Source organism: Lipotes vexillifer, unplaced genomic scaffold (assembly GCF_000442215.2).
Source record: "Lipotes vexillifer unplaced genomic scaffold, Lipotes_vexillifer_v1.1 scaffold10, whole genome shotgun sequence".
Classification (NCBI taxonomy): domain Eukaryota; kingdom Metazoa; phylum Chordata; class Mammalia; order Artiodactyla; family Lipotidae; genus Lipotes; species Lipotes vexillifer.
The window spans coordinates 1,400,684-1,413,434 of NW_006792541.1; the positions used below are offsets into that span (position 1 = coordinate 1,400,684).

At 42.6% G+C, this 12,751-nt stretch overlaps 1 pseudogene; it reads left to right on the forward strand.

Moving 5' to 3' along the window:
- The first annotated feature begins 3,286 nt into the window (after positions 1-3,286).
- Positions 3,287-12,751, forward strand: part of LOC103088497 (sal-like protein 4) — a 26,086-nt pseudogene continuing 16,621 nt past the window's right edge.

Genomic DNA, 12,751 nt, shown 5'->3' on the forward strand with positions numbered 1-12,751 from the left:
GCTATAAAAGGGGAATTTGGCTTTATTTTTTAATGTTCAAATCTCTTTTAATAGGTTATATTGGGCATTCAAAATTTTTGGATTTTGTGATTGTCTTTTTAAAATTTGTTACTTTCTAGAAATTCCTTTGCTAGCTGATTTTCAAAGTTCTTCCTTGGAATAGGTGAAATGTTTCAGAAACCAGGAAGTCTTTCCTCCGCCATGTTCATGGATAATTTGGTGTGTTTTCTTAGGCAGTTTAGGTAGGATTTCATTATGAGTATTTGAATGTTTGAGATAGGGAGGAAGATGAGCTGGGGGAAGTCACTACTTGATGGCAGGACAAAAATGGGAAAGTTCAGCATTATTTTTCTCTAAAGCATGAAGTCCTACTCATGTGTCTCACATGAACTGAGAAAAGCATGTCGTGTAGAATTATTTGGCTTCAGAAATGCATTGTGAAAAGATCAAGAAGGCGTGAGTACTACAAGCCATCCACTCTTCCAGCACCTGTTGTTTGGCTGACCCACCTGTGGGCCCTTCCCATCTCCTTTTGCCCATCTCCAATCATTACGTGTTCACTTTCTCAGCCTCCGTAGCTAGGAAAGTCCATTTGACACAGTCACATGGAGAAAGCTTTTGCTTTTCTGATAAAAGAGGAAAGTATTGTCACTGTGACCCACTTCTCCTTTTCTTCCTTCCTTGAAAGTGGTATAATGCCTGGAGCTACAGCGGACTTTGGGGGCCATCATCTTGTTAGGATAAAGAAAGGCCAAGAGAAATGCAGAGATATTAGCATATGCATCACATCACTGAGCTGATGAATCGACATCATTAACTGCCTACTTCTACCCTTTGTGTGTTTGGAGAAATGTAAACCCTGTTTGTTGAAATCACTTTTAGTCAGATTTTTGCTACTTGAATGCACTGATCACTGATACAATTTATGGAAAGAACTTCATTGCATACCCGTCCTCTGCTTTACTAATATTTATTCTAACACTTCTTCCTAAATGTCCATCATTTGCCTCTTTTCTCTCTCCTGTGGATTTCAGTACTAAAGTCTGTCTTTATTGTCCCTGCAGGTTCTTCTCGCAGAGAGGTTTAAGTTTTAATATTTTGCATGTGGTGGGGGGAGATTTACAAAATCAATTTTGAAAGAAATACATTCATGAGTAGTTTTATTTTCAAATCTAATGTGTGTTGTTCCATTTAGATTAAAGTGTTTCCTGAGGCAGTTGCAACCCACACCTGGCAGAACCAGTTGGTGTAGAACCAAAGAGGGAAACTGTGACTGGTCTGTAAGCACAAAGCTGTCTGACTACAGGCCTGTTTGTGCATGAAGACAATGCTTTCAGAAACCCATAACCTTTAGCAACCTCAAATGCCAAAAGCAGAGTGTGAAGTAACCAGAGGCAAAAAAAAAGAATGGGAGCCTTATTTTTGAACTTTGTTACAGTACTATACCTTTAAATTTTTATTTCTTAGAAGAAAAAAAAAGTCTCCATTTTTAATCATTTTCAATTTAATGCCTTGAATATGTGCATCTGGTCTGTTTAAGAGACTCTGAGTAGCTGATACATTGTTTTGTCTGTCAAGGATATTGTCCATTGTATCACATAGTTTCCTGTTTATCAAAGTCCTTGGAGAAATTCTTCTGTCTGATCATAGAACTGAGAATATTTATAGCTGAGCAATAGGTTTATTTTTATCTCATGAATTGTAGCTGATTTAATTGTCAATGGGCTGCTGATTTTTGTTTTATTGGATGTTTTAAAAAAAAAGGTATCCTTTTTTTTTAACATCTTTATTGGAGTATAATTGCTTTACAATGGTATGTTAGTTTCAGCTTCACAACAAAATGAATCAGTTATATATATACATATGTTCCCATATCTCTTCCCGATTGCATCTCCCTCCCTTCCCACCCTCCCTATCCCACCCCTCCAGGTGGTCACAAAGCACCGAGCTGATCTCCCTGTGCTATGTGGCTGCTTCCCACTAGCTATCTACCTTACGTTTAGTAATGTATATATGTCCATGCCTCTCTCTCGCTTTGTCACAGTTTACCCTTCCCCCTCCCCATATCCTCAAGTCCATTCTCCAGTAAGTCTGTATCTCTATTCCTGTTTCACCCCTAGGTTCTTCATGACATTTTTTTTCTTAAATTCCATATATATGTGTTAGCATACAGTATTTGTCTCTTTCTGACTTACTTCACTCTGTATGACAGACTCTAGGTCTATCCACCTCATTACAAATAGTTCAATTTTGTTTCTTTTTATGGCTGAGTAATATTCCATTGTATATATGTGCCACATCTTCTTTATCCATTCATCCGATGATGGACACTTAGGTTGTTTCCATCTCCGGGCTATTGTAAATAGAGCTGCAATGAACATTTTGGTACATGACTCTTTTTGAATTATGGTTTTCTCAGGGTATATGCCCAGTAGTGGGATTGCTGAGTCATATGGTAGTTCTATTTGTAGTTTTTTAAGGAACCTCCATACTGTTCTCCACAGTGGCTGTATCAACTTACATTCCCACCAACAGTGTAAGAGGGTTCCCTTTTCTCCACACCCTCTCCAGCATTTACTGTTTCTAGATTTCTTGTTTTATTTTTGTTTTATTGGATTTTTTTTAAAAAAAGTTATCCAAAATGGTGCACAAGTCTCACAGTGTTAGTTTCTATTTGAAAAAAAAAATGAGTTAGGTCAGGTTTTGATGTAAAGGGCAAGAATGACTCTGGCCAGTCATATACCCAACACCTCCATTTCATGTTTTCCATTGACTCAGGATGTGCAGTGTTAACTAACATTATATGAATTTGTTTCATCACTATCACCAGCTTTCATGATTTTTCACTCTAATGACAATAAACAAAGGTTAGTGGGCATTTAAGTTAACATAACAAACATTTCCAAAAGTACCTAATTGCTTTAACACCATGATTGAAGTTTATTTTTCACTCAGGTCAAGTCCAAAGTGGATGCAGCTTAGCTTGAAGAAGAGAGCAGTCTGGGAATCATGAGACCTTGTGTCTAGCTGGAGTTTTGCCACAGATTCACCAGGCGGCCTTGAGTGAGATATAACCACTTTTCCAATCCAGAGCCCTTGCAACTCATGGCTCTACCATCTTTAATACATAGCTTCCATGATTGCCCTGCTGCTCAGTATCAAGCCTGCAGAAGAGGAAAGATCCTGGATGACGGAGCCTGGGGAGGTTTTATGGGACAGGCTACTCATATTTCATTGGCTGAAAATCAGCCCCATGGCTACACCTAACTGCAGGAGGAGATGCGAAATGAAGTCTGGCTCTGTGCCCAAGAAGAGGAGGCAACAGGTGAGGTGAGGACCCAGGCAGTCTCTGCCACAATGAAACAGATAATGAAGTAAAAGATACAAAGAGTTGGGCTTCCCAGGTGGCGCAGTGGTTGAGAGTCCGCCTGCCGATGCAGGGGATACGGGTTCGTGCCTGGGTCTGGGAAGATCCCACATGCCGCGGAGCGGCTGGGCCCGTGAGCCATGGCCGCTGAGCCCGCGCGTCCGGAGCCTGTGCTCCGCAGCGGGAGAGGCCACAACAGTGAGAGGCCCGCGTACCGCAAAAGAAAAAAAAAAAAAAAAGATACAAAGAGTTCTATAAACTGAAGAGGGATGGAAAATTCAATTAAATCTGATCACTTGGTGAAAAGATAGGCTACACCCCAAGGGGCACTGCAGATTTCTATCTACCCAAATCATGTGTTAAAAAGTGAAAGAGGCTATGATAAAATTAGGATAAGGGTGAAATTTGAAAGACACTCTGGGATGCATGGCACACTCCTCCTCCCGTGACACAGTAGACAGAACCAATCCAACTATGAAAAGCAGTTCAGTGTGTTAACCTGTTGCTCAGATAGGATCATCCAGGAAAAAAATCAGTCTTGCATGTCTTACTGAGAATCTGTATGGCAGTTCTAAATAACTCCATCCTGCCTGAATTGCCTTCCTGCTCCCCTTGGCTGGTTAAAGTGACTTTACTTCCATGGAAAAGACGTAGAAAAAATATGCAGGTAATGAAGCCAATCAAACTTGTAGTATTATTACTTCCGGTGTTAAGTTTTATGAGTTAAGTTTGTGTGTGTCATTTAAGGACTTTGAAATGTTTAAGAGAATCTAACCAATTAGCCTTGTGATTTGATTTTGAAATGATAAATTGGTACTCCATTTGTGATTTTCATTTGAAAGTTGTAAAATAATTGAACATGTTCGTAAATAGTGTTTGAATGTTTAAGAGAACCCAATTTACGACAGGTATAAGTTAGTTTTTTTAGATTTGTAAGAGTTAATTGAGATGTAGAAAGATTTTACTTGCTGGGTTTTGTAAGTGTTGCCCCATCAGGCATTTGAAATATTTCAGAAAATCAAATATATCAAATTTGTAAGGGTAGTTGAAAAATATTTTAGGAAACTTAATTACATGTGTAAACGTGGTCAGTTGAGGAAATTTAGTCTTTTTAAATATATAAGTTAATTGAACACTAATCAAATAACAAAAAAGCAGTCGTTCTCATTTTTACATAAATCACTGTATTTACAAAAAGAATTTGTAAGTTAGATTTATAGGTTAAGTTTGAAGACTTAAAAAGGTAAAATAAAATGTTCAACTTTAATAAACTGAATATTAATTAGAGTAGATATTAGTAGTTCCTTTTGCTCACAAATCTCTCGCACTTAAATAGGTAATCGATAGGAGTAAAGAAGAGGAAAGAGAGAATGATAGGCATTTTCTAAAAAGCAGAACCAACAACACTTAAACAAACTGGTTTCTTTCAAAGAAAGATATCTAAAGTAGTCAAACTCCTAGAAGCAGAGAGGAGAATGGTGGTTGCCAGGGACCGGGGGATGGGCTGTCCAACTGGTATGAAGTTTCAGTCATGCAAGAAAGTTCTAGACACGTGCTGCACAATACTGTGCCTATGGTTAGCAATACTGTTTTGTACACTTAAAAATTTGTCAAGAGGGTAGATCTCATATTAAGTGTTCTTACCACAAGAAGAAAAAAGATAGAATGATTTGCTTGTACTTAAATTTTTTTTCAATTATTTTTCTAGGTGGTATATTGGCTTACTTTTTCATGTTAATAATTAATATATGTTCACCATTATAAATCTATTTTTAATGCATTTAAACATAGGTATGTTACTTCTCTGGGGTTCTTAACGTTCCCGTTGGAAAACCAATTTTGTTTAAACCACAGAGCCCATTATGTTACTTAAGTGAGTGGACCACTAATCACCTAGTGGCAACAATAAGAGGCAAAGGGCATAGAATGGTGGAGGAAAGCACAAAATACCTTTAACATCTTCCCCCAAATACCAGGCATAATAGCAACATTTCAGAGGAAACTCTGGTTGGATTAGTAGGGTGAGTAAGATTTTGATGGATCTGGCAGGCCAGGCCAAGAAGTTGTTTTAGGGTAGTGGGCACTGGAGCACCATATGTTAGTTACATGGTGAGCACAGTTCCACGTTGTCAGCAATGCCCTCGGAAGATTCTTCAGGCATTGGTGGGCAGGGTGGACAGCAGAGGGGAGAGATGCACTAGGATGGGCTACAGTACAAAGTAAACCAAGGGAGTTGGCTGCTGGAGCTCAGAGCCAAAGGAACGCAGTGTGGCAATTACTGCAAAGCTGTGTTTCTGAGTGAGGACAGGGTTTCCATGAGGCTCACGTTGGAGGCTCACGTTGTTGGTTTACAGTTCACTGAATTTAACAATGTAATGATGGTAATGCATTTATTTTCCTTTTAAAAGTGACTCTGAGAAAGAGTTAGTAAGCCAGGGTCATAAAGACCTGGACAAACCAACTGCTCTCACTGCTTTAGACAGCCTTGACCGTGGAGTAAAATCCAGTGTTATCTGCAAGTGAGGGGATTATTACGTCTCAAGGCTAATCAGCTTTAAGTTAAAATTCTAGGATGGAATCTTCACTTTAAAAATCATTTTCATTAAGATCTGGAGAATAATTTTCAGCTATTATGAAGATACAACCTCTTAGCCATGCTTTTTAAAAAATATATATTTTTATGACACTGTGGCAGAGAAAACAAGAGAAGCCCCTATATCCATTTTTAAAAATCTCCTTCAGTAACAGAATCCCTTATTTTTCAGCTGGGGATATGGGTTCTCAGACACCACACCTTACGTCCCAGCTTCCCTTGCTAGATGTGGCCCTGTTGCTAAGTTCTGACTGATGAGATGGGGACAGAAGTATCATGCGGCAGCGCCTGGGAATTTTCCTTACAAGACACCCAGTGTCTTTGCCCTCTTTTCTCCAGCCCCTCTGCCAGGACCCAACCATCCTGGGCCATGAGGAGGCTGACCACTCAGGGATGACAGAGTGGGAGGCCGAGGGGGCCTGGGGCCTTGAGGACTTTGAAGCGCTTTCGACACCAGCCCTGGGTCGCCTAACTGGACCGTCACAGGAGACAAAAATAATCTCATATTTTGCATAAGCCTCTCTTTGGGGGATTTTCTGTTACTTGAAGTCAAACTAATCCTCAGTAATATAAAAAATAAAATTCTGTTCTATTTTCTCTCACTCACCCTGTTAAAAATATTTTTTATCTTCTCTCCTCCTTCATTTCATTGTCTTCACAATTTGTCGAAGACTTTCTTTTCCAAAGACCACACTGTTTCCTAACATAGCTCGCTCCATCATTCTCCTTGGTATCCTTCTTTGATGGTGTCTTGTCTGATTAAAACATACTCAGTGATTGAACATCCCCAGAAGTACATAGTCTCATTACTTAACTTACTTTGATAGAGCTTTTTTTTTTTTTGCGGTACTCGGGCCTCTTACTGTTACGGCCTCTCCCGTTGTGGAGCACAGGCTCTGGACACGCAGGCTCAGCGGCCGTGGCTCATGGGCGCAGCCGCTCCGCGGCATGTGGGATCTTCCCGGACCGGGGAACGAACCCGTGTCCCCTGCACCGGCAGGCGGACTCTCAACCACTGCGCCACCAGGGAAGCCCCTGATAGAGCTTTTTGCAGTTCCAATTTTATAGCTGATACCAGATTTACTTCTTAATTACATCCTCTGTCCAGCCCCACCAACAGTCCTTTGCCTCATCTATTCTGTCACTGAGGAATAAGGTCCTGCTATCTGGGTCAGGTCACGTCCACACAATCAGGCCAGGCTACACTACATGCGGCCCTGGGTATTGGAAGTCATGATCCTCCCCTAATTTCCTGCTCACATAAATTTCCCAAAACTCGCTTTCCCCTTTTGTGAACACACACCTCCAGTCAGCTCCCCTAATCTTTTCTTCCTCCTCCTCTGTTCCTAAAGGCCATTCCCAGCAGTCATTCAACCTGCATCGAATCACAGTGCTCTCAGCTCTCCTCATTTCCAAAGTTTTCTTCTGTTCAACAGACCTTTATTGATACGCTCTCTCATGCCAAGCCCTACACTACGCTGTGGGGATATAAAGAAGATTAAGGCATGGTTTCTGCTCTTGACAGGAAGGGCATATAGCTTCCCCCTTTCTTTTTATATACTTAACGCTCCTTCAATCATTGGTCCACATGGATAGAACATTTCCTAGGAATCGCCATGTTTTTCAGGGACGGGGGCTACACCACATGACCCTACTGTTTAAGCCGACAAAAGACATTCAGATGAATGTCTGTCAGGGGAAAGAATCTATCTCTCTCATTCCTCTTTCCTTACTCCAACAAAATTTTTAAGATATTTATTTATTTATTTTGTTGTGCCGGATCTTAGTTGCAGCAAGTAGGCTCCTTACTTGCAGCACGTGGGCTCCTTAGTTGCGGCTCGTGGGCTCCTTAGCTGTGGCATGCGAACTCCTAGTTGTCACGTGCATGTGGGATCTAGTTCCCGACCAGAGATCGAACCTGGGCCCCCTGACAATTTTGCATCAGAAATGCCTAATTTGACTTTTCCTATATGCTGCAGGTGAGATTTGGGAGGGAAGGGACTTGCTTGATGCTTTTTTTTTTTAATAAGTTTTTAAAAAATATTTATTTATTTGGCTGTGCTGGGTCTTGGCTTGCCAGCACGCGGGATCTTCGTTGCCTCGTGTGGGATCTTTGTTGCGACATGCAGGATCCTTTAGCTGCGGCATGTGGGCTCTTACTTGCAGCATGCAGGATCTAGTTCCCTGACAGGGGTCGAACCCGGACCCCCTGCATTGGGAGCATGGAGTCTTAACCACTGGACCTCAGGTGAGTCCCTTGCTTGTTGCTTTGAAGCAAAATGAAACTTGGGTCTAGAACACTTAAACCAATTGATTGGCTCCTATTGTTTCACCCTAACAGGATTATCTGGGTATCTTGAATGACAATCTGGTAAGTAGAAGAAGGTCCACCATCAGGGAAAAAAAAGAAAGAAAGAAAAGAGTGATGGAGTAGGGTATACCAGTTGTCCCAAAGGAATCTAAGACAAGAAGATGGGAAGAAAACTATGAAAATATAAATCTGTGAAAGGTTGTATTTCCTTTGCTTTGATTCCTCCCATTGCCCCACAACTCCTGGGCTTTCTTCCTTGTCTTTGATCTGGAGGAAGCATCTGTAGCTCTTCTCTGGGGAGAAGGAAGTCCACCGTGGAGTCACTGTTACTACTCCTCTAGCTAGGCCATCTCCACACATGGTCCCCTCTTCACTGGTGGCACTCCCTAAAGATATCATCTTCTGGTTAATCTCTGCAATTAGCACCCACTAGGTCTTTATTATACTTTTTAAATATCTCTCTTCTTTCCTATTTTGAGTTTCATTACAAAGCCTTCCTCTGTGAACTTAGGGCACCATGCCTGGTCCTGGCCTTCCCCCATCAGCCACATGAGCATGTGGATGGGGATGGGGGCAGCCAGGACAGTCCCCTCAAATGATAACTGACAGGAAAGATGAAATTCAGGGACAATTACTACTGGAGACTTTTGAGATTTCTTGAAGTTTTTTTGCCTCCCCAGTGTTTGTCTTTAGGTATATGTGTATATGTATGCATGTGACTTTATTTCCACCAAGCAGTAAAAACCTTTAAAAATAAAAATGAGGGGCCTCCCTGGTGGCGCAGTGGTTGAGAGTCCGCCTGCCGATGCAGGGGACACGGGTTCGTGCCCCGGTCCGGGAAGATCTCACATGCAGCAGAGCGGCTGGGCCCGTGAGCCATGGCCGCTGAGCCTGCGCGTCCGGAGCCTGTGCTCCGCAGCGGGAGAGGCCACAACAGTGAGAGGCCCGCGTACCGCAAAAAGAAATTAAAAATAAAAATAAAAATGAGATCGTGTGCTTGTCTCACAGTCACAGCAGAGGATGAAACTGAAGGGTGGGATGCATGCCTCTACACTATTCTGAAACTCAAATTAAGAAAGGGGCTCACAGTGCAGAGTCGCTGGAACCCTGGGAAGAAGAGGTAAGCAAAAGACATCCTTGGGACTTGTGTTATCAGTAAGAAGGAAAGGGTTGAGAAAGGACCCTGCTTGGGACTGAAAAGAGAGGGTTTTCATCAAAAGAGAGGCCCAGCTCCCCAATATTTCTGTGGCATGATAGTAGGTTTTTGACATTTCTGCACATTTATAGGGTAGATGAATCAGAGTCCAAGTACTCTAAACTCAGTCGCTGGGGCTTTTTCCTGGAGGCACCACTGTGTTTCAAGACGGAAGGCCAGGATTCAAGTCCTGGCTCCTGAGACCCCTAGCTGTGTGATCATGAGTCTGCTCTTATACTCACTGGCTTCTTGGTTTCTTCCTCTGTGAGAGGGATAATAATACCTGCTTACCTACTGCCCAGTCAACAGGTATCTATAGAATATAATTACACTCCAGGTACCGAGCTAGATGCCTGGAGCCAGCAGCCTCTCGTAGCTTACATTCTAGTTTGAAATTGGACGTGAACGAGTAACTGCAAGTGTGACATTGTCACAATGGAAATCTTCCCAGACGTATGGGCACATTCACCAGGGCACCTCACCTAGCTAGGCTGGGGGGTCAGGGAGGTTTTCCTTGAGCAAGTTGTTTGAGCTGAGATGCAGAGGTTGAACAGCAGTCAGACAGATGAAGGGGGAGGTGAAAGCTGTTCACAGTAAAGGCACAGCGGTGAGAAGACTCAGTGGGGGAGGATGTTGTGTGTTGAACCAAGAAGAGGAAAGAGAATTGTGTGTGTTCTCAGTCAAGTTATCCCATGTCTCTGGGCCACAGCTTCTTCATTTAAAAATGTAGATAATACGGGCTTCCCTGGTGGCGCAGCGGTTGAGAGTCAAAGAGTGACCAGGAGCACAGAACCACACAGGGAAGGTGGAACAGACCATGCTTAACCTCATGGGCTATAATAGATGGATTCTAAGGGAAACAAAATGATAACTAAATGTTAACATTTCTTGGGCCAGGTGGCCTGGTCATCACCTTATGGGTATCATCTCATTTATCTCTCCCAACAGCCCCCAGGTCACATAACTATTTAATGGTGGAGCCAGAACCCAAACTCAGGCAGCCTGTCCCAGCCCCCTCCCGCTGTAATGTGCTTTATATAAAAACTCTGCAGACTCGAAGGCAGTACTGCCACTGTCATATATGGACAGTTTAAACCCGAAAGGAGATGTTTCTCCTTAATCTCTTTTGGATAGTTCTATTTTTGTTGAAGGTGTTTCCCAAGGCCACAGAGAATGTGAAAATAAAGAAAGAAATCAGCTTCTTTTTAAAGAAACTCCTGAGGAACAAATGATTCTTCGTCAGGCTGTTTCTCTCTCTGGTCAACATCCTGGCAGGAAACTTCCAAGCAAAGAGACTTGCTAAGGAAGGAGTGTTTTCCTTGCCTATAATTTGACTTCCTGTTTTGCTTTCCAAAATTTGCATAGATTTTTTAAATGCTTTTAGGAAAAGTGGGTTGTTTTTTCATCTTTCCCCTGAGACAAGATTTATGTTGGTGAGAGATCAGCCACAGGAGTTGCACAGGACCAGCTAGCTTGAGTTGCCTGGATATAAACTCGGCTACCTCCTCTTTGAAGCCTATTCTGTGTCCCTTCACCTGTTCACTTAGAAATACCCATTCCTTCATATGTGCTCTCACTCTGGCCCCACGTATTCCTGTGGCACGTGGTCAAACTTATTTGTTTATGTGCCTGTCACTCTACCAACTGTCAGCTCCTTGGAGGCAGGAACTGTCTGACTCATGTGTTTATCCCAATGCTTACCCAGTGCCCAGCACACAGCAGCCACTCAATAGATGCTTATAGAATGAATGAGCAATGACTGCTTGAAGGGTAGCAGCCTTGAGTTAGTGCCTACTTTGTGACAAGCACTATGCCAGTCGTTTGCATGCATCGTCTCTTTAAATTCTTATGAGTCTGCTAGGCAGTTTCTCTTATTCCCCACCTTTCAGGTGAGGAAACTGGGGCTCAGGGAGCTAAGTAAATCACACAGATAGTAAACAGCTGAGCCAGGAGTCAAGCTCAGGTGTTCTTTCCCATTACATCTCTTTGCCTCTTCCCCTAAAGTGGCAGATGAAGGAAGTCAGCAGTTCAGAGCCTTTGCTGATCCTAACAGATACTAATGAGTTTTTACAAGCTGTCTCCTATTTAGCATGATAAAGCTTGCTTCTGGGAACTCCGGCAGGATGAGGTTGTGGACACAATAACTGCCTTGATTTTCTGAGATCTTTCCTAGAAGAGGCTGCATGGAGTGGGGGATGGAAGGAGGCTGTGGGTCAACCAGCCAGGATTCAGATCCTGGTTCTGTCACCAGCTGTTTGACTTGGGCAAGGCGTTCAGCAGTTCTGTGTCTCTCATAGAGGGACAACCACACCTACTGCACGAGAAAATGAAGAGTCCATCAGAAGTTTCAAGCAGAGTTGCCAGCGCCCGGTGAGTGAGCACTGTATAAATGGTAGCTGTCTTTGATGTCAACATACCCAAGAGATGCCAATGTCACTGCATCAGTGGCCTCTGGCTAGCCCTGTCCTCTAGCTTTAGCAGGCACAGGGCATCAGGCACAGCTCAGTCCCTCTGCCTGGAACACCCTCCCCCTTATCAACCCGGATGGCTTGATCCCCTACAAGACACCTTCCCTTACCTCCTTTAACCCTGCTGCATGGTTTGTTTGTTGTTTATTTGGTGGTTGATTGGTAGTTGGTTGGTTTCTGGTTGGTTGTTAGTTGACTGGTATAAGGGGGATCTTGGAATCTTGACATAAGCCAGGGGATGACAAATTAGAATCTGCAGGCCAAATTTATCCCCCCCCCCCTATTTTGGGCCACGAAATAACAAAGGTTTTTACATTTTTAAATAGCTGGAAACATTTTTTTAAAAGAATACCATTTCATGACAAATGAAAATCACGTAAAATTCAAACTTCAGTGTTCATAAATAAAGTTTTATTGAACTCAGTCATGCTCATTTGCTTACGTATTGTCTGCAGCTGCTTTCCTGTTACAACGGCAGAGCTGAGCAATTGCAACAAAGACTGTATGGCCCCTAAAGCTTAAAATATTTCCTGTCTGGCCCTTCACAAAAACGTTTACCCATATCTAGCATAAGCAAATAGCAGCAGAAATACCCGACCAAACCTCTTCCCTTTCCCCCTCCTCACCCAATCCCCCAAAACAGCCTCAGTTCAGAAATCCTTTCTGATTAACAAACTGCAAATACTGCCTGAGAACTTTACAGAGTGCACACCATTCTTCACGCTTTGATTTTTATTGGACGTAATCACACCTGAGCTCAGCGCAGAGGAGAGAAAACAAGGTGGAAGTAAATGAGGAAGAGAAAGAAAGGGAAAGA